Genomic DNA, 20,432 nt, shown 5'->3' with positions numbered 1-20,432 from the left:
AGAGATACACAATGCAATGTATCATGGGAGAGCACGTGCAGAACTCCCATGATCACTCGGGGCATGCCGCACTCCCAACAACTCAGAAGCTCTCCAAACCCCACTGTTTAGGGTTTTTATGCAGGTCTCATTGCATAGGCATAATTGACTAAATTATTGGCCATTGGTGATTGGTCTCAACCTTTAGACTCTATCCCCTCCCCAGGGGTCACTGCTTGAGGCTGAAAGTTCTAACTTCTAGTCATGCCTTGATCTTCCTGGTGAGCAGTTGCCATTCTAAAGCTGTCTGGAGCCCCAAGACACCAATCGCATCATTAGCATACAAAAGACACTCATCCCCTGGAGATTCCAAGGACTTTAGGAGCTGTGTACCAGCAATCAGGGACAAAGATCCTCATATATTTCTTATTATGCCACGGGAAATAATACAGTTTACAAAGCAGGGTGTCTGCTAAATTAATCTTAATTAATGAACACAGAGATGCATGATTAGAGGTGTTGCCATGTGTGTCCCCACACTGTCCACCCACATGCACTAATGTCCCTTAGCAAACAGCCTCCTGTGTTAGTTTGCTAAGGGTAATAGCCAAATACTGCATGTTCTCACTTATAAATGGGAGCTAAATGAACTTATGAACACCAAGAAGGAAACAACAGACACTGGGGTCTGCTTGAGGGGGCCGGGTAGGAGGAGGGAGAGGAGCAGAAAAGGTTAACTACTGGGTACTGGGCTTAATGCCTGCATGATGAAATAATATGTACAACAAACTCCCATAACACATATTTGCCTATGTAACAAACCTTCACATGTACCCCTAAACTTAAAATAAACATTAAAAAAAATCAGGCAGGAGAAGGAAATAAAGAGTATTCAATTAGGAAAAGAGGAAGTCAAATTGTCCCTGGTTGCAGATGACATGATTATATATCTAGAAAACCCCATCGTCTCAGCCCAAAATCTCCTTAAGCCGATAGGCAACTTCAGCAAAGTCTCAGGATACAAAATCAATGTACAAAAATCACAAGCATTCTTATACACTAATAACAGACAAACAGAGAGCCAAATCATGAGTGAACTCCCATTCACAATTGCTTCAAAGAGAATAAAATACCTAGGAATCCAACTTACAAGGGACCTGAAGGACCTCTTCAAGGAGAACTACAAACCACTGCTCAATGAAATAAAAGAGGATACAAACAAGTGGAAGAACATTCCATGTTCATGGGTAGGAAGAATCAATATCGTGAAAACGGCCATACTGCCCAAGGTAATTTATAGATTCAATGCCATCCCCATTAAGTTACCAATGACTTCTTCACAGAATTGGAAAAACTACTTTAAAGTTCATATGGAACCAAAAAAGAGCCTGCATTGCCAAGACGATCCTAAGCCAAAAGAACAAAGCTGGAGGCATCACGCTACCTGACTTCAAACTATACTACAAGGCTACAGTAACCAAAACAGCATGGTACTAGTACCAAAACAGAGATATAGATCAATGGAACAGAACAGATTCCTCAGAAATAATGCCACATATCTACACCCATCTGATCTTTGACAAACCTGACAAAAACAAGAAATGGGGAAACGATTCCCTATTTAATAAATGGTGCTGGGAAAACTGGCTAGCCATATGTAGAAAGCTGGAACTGGATCCCTTCCTTACACCTAATACAAAAATTAATTCAAGATGGATTAGAGACTTACATGTTAGACCTAAAACCATAAAAACCCTAGAAGAAAACCTAGGCAATATGATTCAGGACATAGGCATGGGCAAGGACTTCATGTCTAAAACACCAAAAGCAATGGCAACAAAAGCCAAAATTGTCAAATGGGATCTAATTAAACTAAAGAGCTTCTGCACAGCGAAAGAAACTACCATCAGAGTGAACAGGCAACCTACAGAATGTGAGAAAATTTTTGCAACCTACTCATCTGACAAAGGGCTAATATCCAGAATCTACAATGAACTCAAACAAATTTACAAGAAAAAAAAAAAAAACAACCCCATCAGGTAGCATGATGCCTCCAGCTTTGTTCTTTTGGCTTAGGATTAACTTGGCAATGCGGGCTCTTTTTTGGTTCCATATGAACTTTAAAGTAGTTTTTTCCAATTCTGTGAAGAAAGTCATTGGTAGCTTGATGGGGATGGCATTGAATCTATAAATTACCTTGGGCAGTATGGCCATTTTCACGATATTGATTCTTCCAACCCATGAGCATGGAATGTTCTTTCATTTGTTTGTATCTTCTTTTATTTCATTGAGCAGTGGTTTGTAGTTCTCCTTGAAGAGGTCCTTCACATCCCTTGTAAGTTGGATTCCTAGGTATTTTATTCTTTGAAGCAATTGTGAATGGGAGTTCACTCATGATTTGGCTCTCTGTTTGTCTGTGATTGGTGTACAAGAATGCTTGTGATTTTTGTACATTGATTTTGTATCCTGAGACTTTGCTGAAGTTGCTAATCAGCTTAAGGAGATTTTGGGCTGAGACAATGGGGTTTTCTAGATATACAATCATGTCATCTGCAAACAGGGACAATTTGACTTCCTCTTTTCCTAATTGAATACCCGTTATTTCCTTCTCCTGCCTGATTGCTCTGGCCGGAACTTCCAGCACTATGTTGAATAGGAGCGGTGAGAGAGGGCATCCCTGTCTTGTGCCAGTTTTCAGAGGGAATGCTTCCAGTTTTTGCCCATTCAGTATGATATTGGCTGTGGGTTTTTCGTAGATAGCTCTTATTATTTTGAGATACGTCCCATCAATACCTAATTTATTGAGAGTTTTTAGCATGAAGGGTTGTTCAATTTTGTCAAAGGCCTTTTCTGCATCTATTGAGATAATCATGTGGTTTTTGTCTTGGTTCTGTTTATATGCTGGATTACATCTATTGATTTGCGTATGTTGAACCAGCCTTGCATCCCAGGGATGAAGCCCACTTGATCATGGTGGATAAGCTTTTTGATGTGCTGCTGGATTCGGTTTGCCAGTATTTTATTGAGGATTTTTGCACCAATGTTCATCAAGGATATTGGTCTGAAATTCTCTTTTTTGGTTGTGTCTCTACCAGGCTTTGGTATCAGGACGATGCTGGCTTCATAAAATGTGTTAGGGAGGATTCCTTCTTTTTCTATCGATTGGAATAGTTTCAGAAGGAATGGTACCAGTTCCTCCTTGTACCTCTGGTAGAATTTGGCTGTGAATCCATCAGGTCCTGGACTCTTTTTGGTTGGCAAGCTATTGATTATTGCCACAATTTCAGAACCTGTTATTGGTCTATTCAGAGATTCAACTTCTTCCTGGTTTAGTCTTGGGAGGGTGTATTTGTCAAGGAATTTATCCATTTCTTCTAGATTTTCTAGTTTATTTGCATAGAGGTGTTTGTAGTATTCTCTGATGGTAGATTGTATTTCTGTGGGATCAGTGGTGATATCCCCTTTTTCATTTTTTATTGCATCTATTTGATTCTTGTCTCTTTTCTTCTTTATTAGTCTTGCTAGCGGTCTATCAATTTTGTTGATCTTTTCAAAAAACCAGCTCCTGGATTCATTAATTTTTTGAAGGGTTTTTTGTGTCTCTATTTCCTTCAGTTCTGCTCTGATTTTAGTTATTTCTAGCCTTCTGCTAGCTTTTGAATGTGTTTGCTCTTGCTTTTCTAGTTCTTTTAATTGTGATGTTAGGGTGTCAATTTTGGATCTTTCCTGCTTTCTCTTGTGGGCATTTAGTGCTATAAATTTCCCTCTACACACTGCTTTGAATGTGTCCCAGAGATTCTGGTATGTTATGTCTTTGTTCTCGTTGGTTTCAAAGAACATCTTTATTTCTGCCTTCATTTCATTATGTACCCAATAGTCATTCAGGAGCAGGTTGTTCAGTTTCCATGTAGTTGAGCGGTTTTGAGTGAGTTTCTTAATCCTGAGTTCTAGTTTGATTGCACTGTGGTCTGAGAGACAGTTTGTTATAATTTCTGTTCTTTTACATTTGCTGAGGAGAGCTTTACTTCCAACTACGTGGTCAATTTTGGAATAGGTGTGGTGTGGTGCTGAAAAAAATGTATATTCTGTTGATTTGGGGTGGAGAGTTCTGTAGATGTCTATTAGGTCCACTTTGTGTAGAGCTGAGTTCAATTCCTGGATATCCTTGTTAACTTTCTGTCTCGTTGATCTGTCTAATGTTGACAGTGGGTTGTTAAAATCTCCCATTATTATTGTATGGGAGTTTAAGTCCCTTTGTAGGTCACTCAGGACTTGCTTTATGAATCTGGGTGCTCCTGTGTTGGGTGCATATATATTTAGGATAGTTAGCTCTTCTTGTTGAATTGATCCCTTTACCATTATGTAATGGCCTTCTTTGTCTCTTTTGATCTTTGTTGGTTTAAAGTCTATTTTATCAGAGACTAGGATTGCAAATACTACAAGGCTATAGTAACCAAAACAGCATGGTACTGGTACCACAACAGAGACATAGATCAATGGAACAGAACAGAGCCCTCAGAAATGATGTCGCATATCTACAACTATCTGATCTTTGACAAACCTGACAAAAACAAGAAATGGGGAAAGGATTCCCTATTTAATAAATGGTGCTGGGAAAACTGGCTAGCCATATGTAGAAAGCTGAAACTGGATCCCTTCCTTACACCTTATACGAAAATTAATTCAAGATGGATTAAAGACTTAAATGTTAGACCTAAAACCATTAAAATCCTACAAGAAAACCTAGGCAATACCATTCAGGACATAGGCGTGGGCAAGGACTTCATGTCTAAAACACCAAAAGCAATGGCAACAAAAGCCAAAATTGACAAATGGGATCTCATTAAACTAAAGAGCTTCTGCACAGCAAAAGAAACTACCATCAGAGTGAACAGGCAACCTACAGAATGGGAGAAAATTTTTGCAACCTACTCATCGGACAAAGGGCTAATATCCAGAATCTACAATGAACTCAAACAAGTTTACAAGAAAAAAACAAACAACCCCACAAAAAGTGGGCAAAGGACATGAACAGACACTTCTCAAAAGAAGACATTTATGCAGCCAAAAAACACATGAAGAAATGCTCATCATCACTGGCCATCAGAGAAATGCAAATCAAAACCACAGTGAGATACCATCTCACACCAGTTAGAATGGCCATCATTAAAAAATCAGGAAACAACAGGTGCTGGAGAGGATGTGGAGAAATAGGAACACTTTTACACTGTTGGTGGGACTGTAAACTAGTTCAACCATTGTGGAAGTCAGTGTGGCGATTCCTCAGGGATCTAGAACTAGAAATGTCATTTGACCTAGCCATCCCATTACTGGGTATATACCCAAAGGACTATAAATCATGCTGCTATAAAGACACATGCACACGTATGTTTATTGCGGCACTATTCACAATAGCAAAGAGTTGGAACCAACCCAAATGTCCAACAACGATAGACTGGATTAAGAAAATGTGGCACATATACACCATGGAATACTATGCAGCCATAAAAAATGATGAGTTCATGTCCTTTGTAGGGACATGGATGAAACTGGAAAACATCATTCTCAGTAAACTATCGCAAGGACAAAAAACCAAACACCGCATGTTCTCACTCATAGGTGGGAATTGAACAATGAGAACTCATGGACACAGGAAGGGGAACATCACACTCCGGGGACTGTTGTGGGGTTGGGGGAGAGGGGAGGGACAGCATTAGGAGATATACCTAATGCTAAATGACGAGTTAATGGGTGCAGGAAATCAACATGGCACATGGATACATATGTAACAAACCTGCACATTTTGCACATGTACCCTAAAACCTAAAGTATAATAAAAAAAAAAAACCATCAAAAAGTGGGCAAAGGATATGAATTATTCTTTAAAGTTTGGATCAAAGGAGCTTGTAAAGCCCAGGTTATCAGCGCATGTGTACAGTATGTGTGTAAGGGAACAAGTGGATGGTTCAGATGCAAAAGTCTAGGAATGGGACCTGGACCCCTTGTTGCCATTACTCCTGCCTAAGGATGAGCACGAATGACAATCTATAGGGTGTTGTTCTGTATAGAACCATATAATTACGTAAGTTTGAGAGAGGGTGGCATGACATAAACAAAAAGTGACAAATGTTAAAGACATCAAAGTCATCTCTTAACCTTATAGTTATTATCAGCCACTTACCCCTCTTATTATCCATTTAAGCACGAGATACTCAAATATAACCCATGGATTGAAATGTTCATGAATGCACTATTAGAATAGATCATAGGGTCCTTTGTATTTCTACCATTTCTTGTACACATTTCTATCCCCTCTGTAACATAACCATCTGCTTATGTTTTAGTGTTTCTTATTAGGTTGTGAATAATTTGAGGGCAGGGCACGTGTCTCAATTACCTATGCAAAACAGATAGCTAGAACAGTGCCTGATACCAGATAGATGCTCAATAAATAATCATTGAACGACTGAATGGAATGGAAGGATGAAAAATGTGGCATTCACTGAACTCATTCTTCATGATTGGAAGATTACGTTTGGTCCAGAATGTTTTATTGATCCTGGAAGTTCTCTGTTTTTCAAGGAAAGTGTCAGCAGCAAAGGAAACCGTAATTACTGAGGATGCTAAAAACCTTGGTTCCTCCAAAGAATGCTTTATCAACCACCATTACGTTTTCCTGGTAGGTGAGCAAGTTTAAGAGGTTTCCTGGTTCCAATAGGAAAATTGACTTGAAAACTGAGAGGAAGATGGCTCCACTAATTGCTTTGTCATCCCTGCTAGTTGGTGACTTTGAATGAAATAACATTTTAATTTCTTGAACACCTACTCCCTTTAGATACTTGCTAAGCACTTTATATATAAGAACCAATTTAATTTTCTCCTAAACACTGCCAAATAAATATAATTATGCCTGTTTTGTAAGATGATGGAATTGAGGTACAGAGAGATTTGAATAAGTTGCTCACAATCATACAGCTAGTAAGTGATGGACCCAGATTTTTTATTTTCATTTTGTTAGAGACAAGTTCTCACTCTGTTATCCAGGCTGGAGTAAAGTGGTGTGATTGTGGTTCAGTATAGCCTCAAGCTCCTGAACTCAAGCGATCCTTCTGACTCAGGCTTCTGAGTGTATGGGACTACAGTCGTGGACCACCACACCAGGATCATTGTTTTCTGCTTTTTGTAGAGATGGAGGTCTCGCTAAGTTTGCCAGCCAGGTCTCGAACTCCTAAACTCAAGTGATGCCCCCACCTCGTCCTCCCAAAGTGGTAGGATTACAGATGTGTGCCACTGCACCAGGCCTCAGATTTTTTTTTTTTTAATGGCCCACGCTTACCAAACCCTTTTCTCGGGGATTAGACAAAAAGTTTTGAATGACTGTCAGTGTAAACACATTGCCTGCTAATGATCTATGATCTTATTTTAAATGGAAAATATTTTCTTTTGACCTAGATAATTAAATGCAAAGTATTTGCTGTGATAAAAGTCTTGGAATCCACAATAAAAATATTCGTACCTACCAGTCATGACTGAGCACGGGATGACTAATGGGTTACAATCAGAGTTTGGAAGGTGGGTCATTATGATGTCATCTGGCATGTGATAATATAGATCAGGCCTGCACTCTCATGATTTGGAGATAGCCTGGTAGAAATGACAACCACGATGTTAATACTAACATATGTATTACATGGCTTGTTTGTTCTTTCACTTAATATTTTCAGAGCACCTACCTATTACGGGCACTGTGTAAGTTGCTAAGGATACGGACATTAATGTTTTATTCATTCAATCTCCTCAGTGTTTCTTTAATAATTTCTTTGCATCCTATACCCACTGTTTCTAACATGGCCTGGGTCCTTAGTTATTCTTTCCCACATAAAATTCTCCTGAATTGCCTCTCAACCTCCTGATTGGTCTCTCAACCTCTAGTCTGTGTCCTTTCCAATTTAATTTCTGACTAATGTCAAGAGTTATTGGAGGCTCTTTGGTTAATATTCTTAACCTGTAACATAGCACACAGGTTTCTCTTAATGGCACCCTTATCTCCAAGACCCTCCTGAAACCTTTGTTAGCTAGTTTAGTCGACTCCCTCTTTGCTCATGTACCCATTCCTCTCTGATACTATGTGAAGCTGGATTTAAACTGTTAGTTAATTGACAGTTTCCTAACTACCCTATGAACTTTTCAAGAATAGGGATTTGAATACATACATTTTGTCTCCATAGCACTTCTCACAAAACTGGGACAACTAACTGTTTATCCAACATCTGCTGGCTAAATAAAGACATGATCTTCACCTTTTGGGATTGTTAATTTAAAATGGTTCCATAAGAGCAATGCAAAGACAGAGATATTTGGCAGCATTGCAGCTGGTGATTTATATGGCTTTTCACAAGGTGTTATTTTGGGTGAGTGATCATTTTAATGATCTTGTTTCAAATGGTGACATTCTACGTTCATCAGGACATTCTAGCCTTTTGCACAAAGACTTAGATGTACAAACATGCAGGATTCATAGCAATTAACTCCTACCCTCATTCTTTAATCTGTTCTCTTTCCTGCCTTTGTTGCTGTCCCTTACCCCTCCCTGCTTTCTCTTTGTCATCCTTTTTTCTTGTCCTGGATAGGATTACTTGACTATTTGATTACTACAATAGAGTTTTCTAAAGATTCACCATCAGAATGATTTAACAGACATTTAAACATATTATTAAGGAAGTAGGATGTTGCTTGAAGGTCATAGTTTGGATTTGAAGCTTAAAGGTTTTCATAATGTTTAGCAAAGGTATCGAAAATGCCATCTCTCCAAAACTAGTATTCCCATAGTCAGTGACAATTGGATTTATTCAGGACTTAGATTTATTTAGCTTTGCCATGTAATATTTGTCAAAAAAGATTGCAGTTTCCAGCAAGTTCTTGTTTTGCACACTTGCTTCTTTGGCTAACCTTGGCAGACACCTGAGACCTGTGAGGATAGCCTGTGTGAGGTGCTGCATGTCCTCACGTTCCTTCTCTGATAGAGTGGAGGCACCCACCAGAACATAGCTTCCCATTTTCTCAAAGGCAAACATCTACATCACAGGTGTGATTTGGGGTTTAAAGTGGGAGAAGTTTGGTGGGGCAAAGTTGATTTATCAGTCTAAACTCAACTAAATAGTAGACTAAACTCTCTCCATGGAAGGGCCATTTGAACAAATTATCAATCGTAAGTGAGGTCATGAACTCAAACTTCCCACTAAATTAGGTTTTCTCTATACACAACATATTCCAAAGGCTACTGTCTGTATTATGTCCTACAGGTATCAAGGTATGGATGCTTAAATCAGCTGCAGGAAATAAGAAAGAAGAAAAAAGGAGTGATAAAGATAAAAAAAAAATCAACCTTGGTCCTTCCACCAAGACCCATTAATTTCCATATCATCATCTGCATAAGAGGGAAGATTCCTACATGACCAGGTTACTGCAAGGATGTGAATTTTGAATATTAAAATATTATATACAATTGGAAAAAAACAATGTTTTTACAATCCATCATATTTACAAAAACAAATACACCAAGACATACAATAAATTAGTCTTGATGAGATTTGTAATGAGGCATTAAAGATAAGCTAAGTAAACTGTTAGAAACTTAGAAAAATATATTGTAGCATAACATATCTAATCTTAGCTCATATTTTATGCAAATAATTAGACAATAAATATTTAAAATAAACAAGAAATTTAAATCTTAAAAGAAACTAGACAAAGCAAATTTAATATTTTTGATTACCTAGCAAAGTTCAAAGCCATTATACTCTGAGTAGAAATTACAGTAGCTGGAAAGAAAATACTTTTTTTTCCTTGTTACTCAAATCTATTGATTCTGTTTTAATCACCAGTGAAAATTAAAGATTTTAGTATAAATAAAGTCATATTTAGCTTTTTAAAATTCCAGGGCAGTGTGGAGTTTAATATACTCTCTGCCTTCTGGAGAAAACTGCTCATTACAGGAGCTAATAGAAGAAAAAATAATTACTCCTATTGTTTCAGTTGTGCACCCACAGATATCATTTCACATAACAGTCACAACTGTTGATAAGATTCCTAAATAGATCACAGAGGATCACTTGTGAACAAATATTCTCATCTCTTTACAAAGGTCAAAGATATTTTCTTTTTGTAACTGGATGGACTTGCATACAGTAATGAGCTTCATCCAGTGATAGCAAATGGTTGCAATTATAATTTGTGTTAGGGCAGTGTCTGCCCCAAATGTCATGGGTCTATACTGGACACACTGACACTAGATGAGTAAGACTACTCTGAGATGGAATGAGAGCACTCTGTATGTTGCTGGAAGAGAACAAAGAGATAGCATAGGGAGTATGACCACAACCCCTCTCCCAGCAAGTCACTACTTTCAGGAAAGTCTCTGTTCCTGATGCCTTACCTTCCAAACCCCACTGTATACATGGACGTCCCTTTCCTTTGCCCACACAAAGGGTGACATTAGCTTCATACTATGTCTCTAGCACAAAGACGATACTACCAATAACAACAGAGACCTAGCATCTTGCGACAACATAACTCCTGTTCTCTACAGATAAAACTTGGGGTTGTGAGAACTTTAAAACATGTGTGTCCTGTATGCGGGTTTGAGGATGGCTCAGGCATCTCCTTTCTGTGCATGCCTTCCTGACCCCATGGGCAGCTTCAAATCTCCATCATTCACATTCAAACCCACTGAAAACTTCTAAAGGTTTAGAAGTTATTTTCAGCACCCTGAGGTACAAACCTCTCTAATCAACAAATCTGGACTTACATCTGAGGATAGCAGACATCCTCAAGAGATTTTACAATGTTTTGCTCCCAACTGAGCTGAAGATATAAGAATATGACAATCTTTTTCAATTTCTGTCTCTCTGTGCTTGTATGTATTTTCAATACAACTTCTTCACTTCCATTGCAGATTATAATGAAAGACAAAATATATGCTGCAGTTGGGGTGGAGAAATTGAAGGAGAGAAACACAGGTGAATCTAGAAATGTGAGAAAATGTCTAAACAGAACACTAATTTTTGCAGGCCTAGGGTTTCTGCTAAATCAGAGAAGGTAACATGTGCATATGGGAAAGGAAAGTGATCTTAAGAGAAGAACATGAATGGTCTTGTCCTTGGACCAGACATTCAGAGAGGGGCCCTGTGCCAGAGATCTCCAAGCCCACTCCCAGGTCTGGTGATTTGCTAGAAGGATTTGTAGGATTCAACCATCATTATACTCACAGATAAGATGTATTACAGTGAAAGGATAGTGTATTAGTCCATTTTCATGCTGTTGATTAAGATATACCTGGGTAATTTACAAAAGAAAGTTTATTGGACTTACAGTTCCACATGGCTGGAGAGGCCTCACAATCACGGTGGCAGGTGAAAGGGAAAGAGGAGCAAGTCATGTCTTACATGGATGGCAGCAGGTAATGAAAAAGCTTGTGCAGGGAAACTCCCGTTTTTAATACCATCAGATCTCATGAGACTCATTTACTATCACCTATCACAAGAACAGCACAGGAAAGACCCGCTCCCATAATTCAATCACATCCCACCAGGTTCCTTCCATGACAGTTGCGAATTGTGGGAATTACAATTCAAGATGAGATTTGGGTGGGGACACAGCCAAACCATATCAGATATGAAGCAAACACAGCAATGGGAAAAGACACTTGTGCTAAAAGCACTAGCTTCAAACAGTCTACGCCAGTGGAAGTCACACAGGACTTAATTCACCAGCAATGAGCTGTGGCAACACAAAAGAAGTGTTGTCTATCAGGGAAGTACATTACAGGCTCAGTGTCCAAGCTTTATACTGCAGGATGTTCACATAGACACCTTCTGCATAGCACATTTAAAAATGCCAGGTGCACTGAAACAAAGCAGGTACACAGTATAAAGAAATTGTTTATACGGCTTCTGCACAGTGAGCCACTCTGACCATTCAGGAAATGTTTAATATCAGTGTGAGCAACTATTTACCAGTCAAGTTCCCAGACACCAGTCAGTCAAAGATGGACCTTATAAGAAGGCCTTTCTGAGGAGGGGCAGTCTCAGCCCAGCTGCATTCACTCTTTTCTGCTCAGCCCCCTAGCTCCTGAGCTGCTTTTTTCCCATACTGTGTGCAGAGCTTTAAGGAGACCTCATCTTTACATAGTTTACTATTCACATATCAAAAATATTCACATTTACTATTCAGATATATTCAGATTTGGAAAATACATTTCCCATTCTTTATTCAATTGCTTTAAGGAAAGCAGGATTAGGGAATCATGAAAGAGCTGGTGTTCATAACTGAAGCTTCTCTTAAGATAATTTTGGCACTTCTGAGATTTCAGGTATAATTTGAAAGCTTTTGAGACTTTTTGTTTTAACTTTGGGAAAATTTACTAAAACTCTCAGTTCAACCTAGGATTCCAGGAGGCCCCAACGAGTTTTAACAATTTGGACTCAGCTTTCCAGACTTCCTGTTTTATATGGTTTGAGTTCTTCCCATGATAATCTATGGCAGAGCACAGAAGATTCCATGTAGCCACCTTGACTGGGCACCCTTATTTTTTCCACTCACATTTTGGGCTCCAGGGGTCAGAAGATAATGCATTCAGGGACAAGGCTCTAGTGTAATCAGCACAAATTCCAGTTTCTTCTCCCAAAGAGGAATTGAACAGTTTTGGCCATATTCCTCCCTTCTCACCTGGTGTGTATCTGTCTAAATGCCATTTTCTCTTTTTCTAAACTAACAGGTTATGGTTAAAGACTTTTTTGAGAACTGGTCGCTGATTCCTGACTACAAGATTCCTACTTCCTCTGAACGTCCTGCCTCTCTTCTCTGTGCCTCAAGTAGGACGTACAAGATAAGTCACTTTATGGAATCACCATTTTGGTGTATGCATTCAATTCCTACATAAATGTGAAATTCTGCATGACAGAGCCTCTTCAGATATGCAACAACATTGCCCTCTGAGAAAACTACATTATACCTATCACTTAAGTGAGAGAAAGAGAAAAACAAAGTCAAAATAGGCTTGAGCAAGCAGGTACTAGGAAAAGGTGGGTGGAAACTACCCACTCATCCACAAATTAGAGCTTGGAGTTGGGAAATAGAGGAATGAGGTACAGATTAACATAGCAAGAGATGTCTTTTCTGGGGGAAGCTGGAAATCCAACTTTGTAAGCAAAAATTGAAATCAATACTAACAAAATTATTTAAGGAGTCAGACAGGAAAAATTATATTTCATTATTTCCCAACTGATCTATGAAACAGTCTTGTTTCATGTCAGTCAAAGAAAAAAAGGAAAAATACTCATTTCCAAATAAGTTTGAGAAACATTGCATACTACATTCCATTCTTACAGATAAGAATGGAATGTAGTATGCAATATTGTAAGGAATTATCATTTTAAAAGCATCCAGAAGACATGTAGTAAAGGTCAAATTTATTTGATTAGAAATGCACCATCTTATTTTTTAAAAAACTTCTGTACTTTGTTTTTTATTAGCACGGATTTAGGTTCTATGGAACATAGTTTGGGAAACAGTGTTATCCATGCATTCTTAAAATCAACGTTTTATTATCCTTGGTCTCTTTGAAACGTCAGTCTATCAGCTGATTTCTGCCCCTACAATTTCATGAGTCTTGCCTCAGACTCACAGTTATTGCCTAATATGTTGTTTTATGAGTTAAATAGTGACCTAATATCATCAGTGTAGTTGCATTAAAAAGTCAGGCTGTATACTTGGACAATCTGAGTATAAAATGGGGAAATTCCAATCCTAATAAAGAAAAAAAATAGGTTTATTTCATATTAAAGGCTATCCGCGGGCTAGAAAGCCTTATATTGTCAAAACCACTCACAAGTGATTAAGTGAGAGAATATTGGGTCTACTTTCTCAGATGCTGCTGGGTCCCAGGTTTTAAAACCACAGTCTGACCCAGGATCCTTTCCCCAGCTTTGCGATTCATTTGCTGTGAAACCAAGTGTAAGTTACTTGATTTTACTATCTTTGGTTTTCTGATCTATAAATGAGGGTAGCAGTGCACACCCATAACAGGCATGGGGAGGAAATTAACACAAATGACTTCAGCCTCTTTGCAAATACGAAATCCTGGTGATCTGTGCTAAAAAGACTAACTCTATCTTCATGCTCCATTTCCCTTTCTCACTCCCTCAGGGAGACTTATGCTTGTCTCAGGGCAGTGGAAAAAAAAAGTCACCATACAGAAAGGTCAGTGTGTGTGGCCAACCAAACGTGATATCCAGCTAGAAGTCTAGCTTATTCTGAGCATTAAGTAGAAACAAGGTTTCTCAGATGGCTGTTCCCTTGTCTGATCTCTCAAATAGCTATTCACTTTTCTACAGATTTCAATTAGGTTTCAAAGTTTGTCTGCAGTGATGATAATTTCTGTCATTTCAACACCTTTGTGACATGAGTAGAACCAGCATTAGATTCAAACAGATTATTATTTGTTTTTCAGATAATAAAAAGTGAACCCAAAGGAATTAAAGGAATTGATCAGTAACACAGACTACTAGCCTGAACTTGGCTTCTGAAAAAGAGACAATATGTAATGTACCTCACCCTAAGTTGTCTTACAGTAGCCTCATTCAGGATCAGGGCTTAACCATCAGGGCACATGGGTGAGGGGAAGAGAAATCATTGTTCTTCCAGCATCCAAAAATATATTCAATTCCCCATTCTTCATGGCCGTGTGGAAGAACGGTAGGCCCCACAACCCTAAGCTGTCAAACTTGGAACCAAATGGAAGTCTTTTGAAAGCTTTAGTAGAATCACAGAATCTCACATCTGAAAAGGAGCTCAAAGGTTATCTGTGCAGCTTTCAGGCCAATGCATTCTGTATGATACCTTGTTGCTTACTCAGTCTTTGTTCTGCTCTGTCAACATTTTCTCCATCTCACCATCAACCACCAGAGTTGTCTCACAGCTGTGCATGCCTAACCCTCTCTATAGGCAGAGTGGTTTATAAAAGTATGAGTTATTTCACTCAGGATAATGAACCCCAGCTCCAACCATGCTGCTTTGAAGGACATGATTTCATTATTTTTTATGGCTTCATAGTATTCCATGGTGAATATAAATGTCACATTTTCTTTATCCAATTAATTATTGATGGACACTTAGGTTAAGTCTAAGACTTTGCTTTTATAAACAGTGCTGTGATAAACATACAAGGACAAGTGTCTTTTTGATGAAATTTTTTATTTTCCTTTGGGTGTGTAGCCAATAGTAGGATTGCTAGGTCAAATGATTTTTCTATTTTCAGTTCTTTAAGAAATGGGTACACATGGACATGAAGATGGAAGTAATAAACATTGAGGACTCTAAAAGGAGGGAGAGAGGACAGGGTGTGAGGGTGGAAAAACCACCTGTGAGGTATCATATTCACTGTTTGGGAGGTAGATTCGTGAGAAGCCCAAACTTCACCATTATGCAATACACCCATGTAACAGAGAAAAAAGCCTAGAATAATTTTTTTAAGTATGAGTTTTATTTTTCTGTCTCTGTATTTCCAGGAACCAGTCAAAATCTGTTCCAGAAGATGTGTCAACAAATAATTTGACAGCATCTCTTTTCTCCCAAACTAGAGCAATTAAATAGCCTTTTATTCTTTTTCCTACTTTCACCTAATTGTTTCCCTTAGTACAGCCTTTTTTTAATAAACAAAGCAAACAAAATGATTTTATAAATTGCAAAGCAGAATATGTTGAAACCTATATATTTCTTAGAATATAGTAATATAAAATTTAAGCTCATTACAATTATCTGCAAGTGATAGACTTTCCACCTGATATTACCTTTTTTTCTTGGAGTCCTCCCACCTTCTCCCATCACTTGTGATGATCAAATCAGGGAGGTCGCCTTTTTGCAGATAGAACACACTACCCTTAAGCCAATCAATGGGCCTTACTTTTATGGTTCCTTCTGCCTGAAATTCTCTTTCCCTGCATTATGACACAGCTGGATCCTTCCACCATTCAGATCTTTGGTTTAATGTTTATGCCTAGTGTTCCACTATTGGAACACTAAACTTGTGGGAGTTATTTATATTACTTATTTATTTTACTAGTAGTAAAATTTACTACTAGTATAACTTACTAGTTGTAAAATATATTATTTATATTACTACTGCTCAAAGTCATCGCCAAGGTCTTATTTTTCACTAACAAAAAATTTCAACCTCCGGCATAAATGTGTTAATGTTCATTTCCCTAAAGGAGTCTTCCCTGACCACTGCAGCTTACATGACTGTCCACAAATGCCTGATCACACTCTGTTATCTTAGCTTGCTTTATTTCAGTGAAGTAAACTTATTTTTGCATTAGTTTACCTGTTTATTATATATTTTTCACAATCAGAGAAAAACCTGGTAAGAACAGGATCTTGCCTGCTCATTCACCAACCTCTCAATCCAGACCTTAAAAACAACTCTCAGGGTATAGTGAGTGGATTATCATTTACTCTCTTCTGAAATAATGACTAAAGGAATGAATAATCCATTCAATGCTCAAATCCCTCTCAAACATACTTATTGATATCTTAACCAAGTGCTATCCTATTTTTCCATAAGTAGAAGCAGTGATAAAGAATTCAGTAGTTTTCCATTTTTTTACACAAGTTTTCCCTCATTTAGTGTATGTTTTCTTCCCAATGTGTTCTTCGTATTGATGAAAATCCCCACCCATTGTAAAGACACAAAGCAAGTCTACTCCCTTTTTCACATCATGGTTCTTTGATTATCGCCTTTTGAATCTCTTGTACAGGATCTTTTATGCAGGCTAAGAATACAAGGCCGATCCTCCATTTTATATTTTGTACTTTTAAATTTCCCTAACTTTTTCCTTATGAATATATTCATATATATAATGCATATACATGTCTCATACATTTTTTATCACATCTATAATTTTGCTAGTACACAGTGGATAATATGTGTGTGTATGTTTGTGTGTGTATGCATGTGTATATTTGACGCCACCTGTTTTAGTCTGTTGTCACACTGCTGACAAAGACATACCTGAGACTGGGTGATTTATAAAGAAAAAGAGCACAGTTCCACATGGCTGGGGAGGCCTCACAATCATGGCAGAAGGTGAAAGGCACATCTTACTTGGCAGCAGACAAGAGAACTTGTGCAGGGGAACTCCCCTTTATAAAACCATCAGATCTCATGAGACTTATTCACTATCACGAGAATAGCACATGAAGACCTGCCCCCATGATTCAATTACCTCCCACTGGGTCCCTCCCATAACACATGGGAAATGTAGGAAATACAATTCAAGGTGAGAGTTGGGTGGGCACACAGCCATAATATGGCTGTGAAAAGTTTATGTCACATAAACTTTTGTGGCAGCTACGTCATACCAATAATTTACACTGTTTACAAACCAAAAACAAAACCCAAAAAAACCCCCAGACCATTTTTACAGAACTACAGCAAGTCATGTGTGGTGGCCAGGCTCCAGTGCAGGCCCAAGGATCCCTTCTTGCTTCAAGCCATCCCGTAGCTTCCTGCTACATTGCGTGGTGATTGGGTTGGTCTATGTGACGTAGAACACAACACAAGTAAAAATTATCACTTCGGAGGCTAGGTTATAAGTGATATCTGCTATGCTCCCTCTTGACTCCTTTACTTTGGAAGAAGTCAGCTGCTATGTCATGAGGACATACCAATTTTAATGGAAAAGCCCAAACAATGAGAAACAGGACCTCTCATCACCAAGAGCCATGTGAATGAGTCATCTGAGCAACAAAATCTTTAGCCCCCGTTAAGCCTTGAATATAACCTTAGAAAGCAGAACCACCAAACTACTCTACTCTCAGAAGCTGTGTGAGAATATAAATTTTCATGTTTTAAGCTTCTAGTTTTAGACTAAATTTGTTATACAGTGATGGATAACGAATAAATCATGCCTCCCCCATCCCGTATTCATATAATTAGATTTTTCAGATCTAAATTTTTATTTTCATATATTCTTAGTAATGTCACATCATTACATTTGGTTCTTTTCATTCCACTTAGGATTTTTAAAATAAATAATTAAATAATGAACAAAACTGATGATGATTTACACAATATCATCCAACAATTTGGAAAGTCTGTTAGCTTTCAAGTTAGTATTGCCACTCAAATTACTGATAAAAATGCTAAAATGGAAAAAGTATTCAACAGCATCCTGCTGGCCTTTAGCAATCTCTCTAGTTCATAATTTTCTAAGCTCATTTCCAACATACATTTTACCAGCTAATAATTTATTTTTTTCTTTGTAGCCACACAATGTCTCTACACTTAATCTACAAAGAAATGAAAATACTTGTGTTATGTCTCTTGTGTTTTCTTGAATTATAAGCCTTAGCATGAAGTTAAAAAAGGAAAAAAAAAATACTTTAATTTGAACATGACTGCTGCTTAGCCCATTTTGGCTTCTGGAGGTATTTTTTCCATCATAGGGGCTCAAAGGCCATTGTCTTCTACAGTTTTAAAATAAAGCCATGAGTTGGGCAAGGACTTCATGACTAAAACACCAAAAGCAATGGTAACAAAAGCCAAATTAGGTCCCAAATTGACAAATGGGATCTAATTAAACTAAAGAGCTTCTGCACAGCAAAAAAACTACCATCAGAGTGAACAGGCAACCTGCAGAATGGGAGAAAATTTTTACAATCTACCCATCTGACAAAGGGCTAATACCCAGAATCTACAAAGAACTTAAACAAATTTACAAGAAAAAAATCAAACAACCCCATCAAAAAGTGGGTGAAGGATATGAAGACACTTCTCAAAAGAAGACATTTTTGCAGCCAACAGACATATGAAAAAATGCTCATCATCACTGGCCATCAGAGAAATGCAAATCAAAACCACAATGAGATACCATCTCACACCAGTTAGAATGGTGATCATTAAAAAGTCAGGAAATAACAGTTGCTGGAGAGGATGTGGAGAAATAGAAACGCTTTTACACTGTTGGTGGGACTATAAACTAGTTCAACCATTGTGGAAGACAGTGTGGTGACTCCTCAAGGATCTAGGACTAGAAATACCATTTGACCCAGCCATCCCATTACTGGGTATATACCCAAAGGATTATAAATCATGCTGCTATAAAGACACATGCACACGTATGTTTACTGTGGCACTATTCACAATAGCAAAGACTTGGAACCAACCCAGATGTCCATCAATGATAGACTGAATTAAGAAAATGTGGCACATATATGCCATGGAATACTATGCAGCCATAAAAAATGATGAGTTCATGTCCTTTGTAGGGACATGGATGAAGCTGGAAACCATCATTCTGAGCAAACTATCGCAAGGACAGAAAACCAAACACCACATGTTCTCACTCATAGGCGGGAATTGAACAATGAGAACACATGGACACAGGGTGAGGAACATCACACACTGGGGCCTGCGGGGGGGTAGGAGGAGGGGGGAGGGGGGAGGGAGAGCGTCAGGAGATATACCTAATGTAAATGACGAGTTAACAGGTACAGCACACCAACATGGCACATGTATACATATGTAACAAACCTGCACGTTGTGCACATGTACCCTAGAATTTATAGTAAAATTAAAAATAAATAAATAAATAAAATAATGCCATGAGTTGGCATAAAGCTCATCTGCTTCTCCTTTTAAATGAATATGAAAATAGCATTTGCCCCTTTTTAGTCCTGGGTCACCTTCTCAATCCTGCACTGTTCACTGACGATTACTGCTTGCAGTCCTCAGGTCTGTACACATTGGAAATCTCTTTATGCATTTTGGAATGGTCACCTTGCTTCCCAAGGTAGTTACATGTCTATGCACATTTATTTAAATATGTTTCATTACATTGAATTCATCTGTATTTCCTTTTAGATCCTACTTACTGGTACACCAATCAACCAAAAACAAACCCAAAATGGAGAAGAGAAGAGGATATATTAACCGTTACATATTTTATAAACACTACAAACCCTGGCAAGTAACATTTGTGAAATTAGTGAAGGAATGAATTAATAAATGAACATAAGTGTGAAGCATCCTTATGTAGAAAACCCAATTCTGTTCATTAACACTTAAAATTCAAACACATATGTGAATCTGGTTAATACACTCTTTAACACAAGATGAGGGTGGTCATCACTTATTTATTTTCCTGTACTTTCTTCTGAAATATATTAAAGTTTTCTACCAAGATATAAAATCAATAAGCAGAATACTTCTTCAGTTACTTACTGTGCATGAAAAAATAAGGAGACAGTAATAGAACACAATTTTGAAAAATATAAACCAGTTTTAAGATATTTCCAGATTTGATATTTTCCATTATTACCTTTAAATAAACTCTATCAAAAAAGGAGTCCTTTGCCTATCAGCAAAAGAAATTCTGTTATATACAAGTGATAAG

The 20,432-nt window shown here is 37.9% G+C and overlaps 2 long non-coding RNA genes across 3 annotated transcripts in view; one reads left to right on the top strand and one right to left on the bottom strand.

Annotated features, from left to right (window-relative positions):
• Window positions 1-7,519: 7,519 nt before the first annotated feature.
• The window catches only part of LOC134733632 (uncharacterized), a 159,429-nt gene continuing 146,516 nt past the window's right edge, over window positions 7,520-20,432 (bottom strand). Inside the window, exon 4 of the long non-coding RNA XR_010117290.1 lies at window positions 7,520-7,623. This is a non-coding gene — a long non-coding RNA (uncharacterized lncRNA). The remainder of the gene's footprint in view (window positions 7,624-20,432) is intronic.
• On the top strand, window positions 7,593-12,934 carry LOC129468354 (uncharacterized). 2 transcript variants are annotated; one of them, XR_008652621.2, is made up of 5 exons: window positions 7,593-7,728; window positions 8,208-8,390; window positions 9,282-9,438; window positions 10,934-10,997; window positions 12,755-12,934. It is a non-coding gene; the product is annotated as an uncharacterized lncRNA (long non-coding RNA). The 2 variants fall into 2 exon arrangements; XR_010117288.1 differs by lacking the exon at window positions 10,934-10,997.

This window comes from Symphalangus syndactylus, chromosome 18 (assembly GCF_028878055.3).
Source record: "Symphalangus syndactylus isolate Jambi chromosome 18, NHGRI_mSymSyn1-v2.1_pri, whole genome shotgun sequence".
NCBI lineage: Eukaryota > Metazoa > Chordata > Mammalia > Primates > Hylobatidae > Symphalangus > Symphalangus syndactylus.
This window is presented reverse-complemented; position numbering and strand designations above follow the sequence as displayed.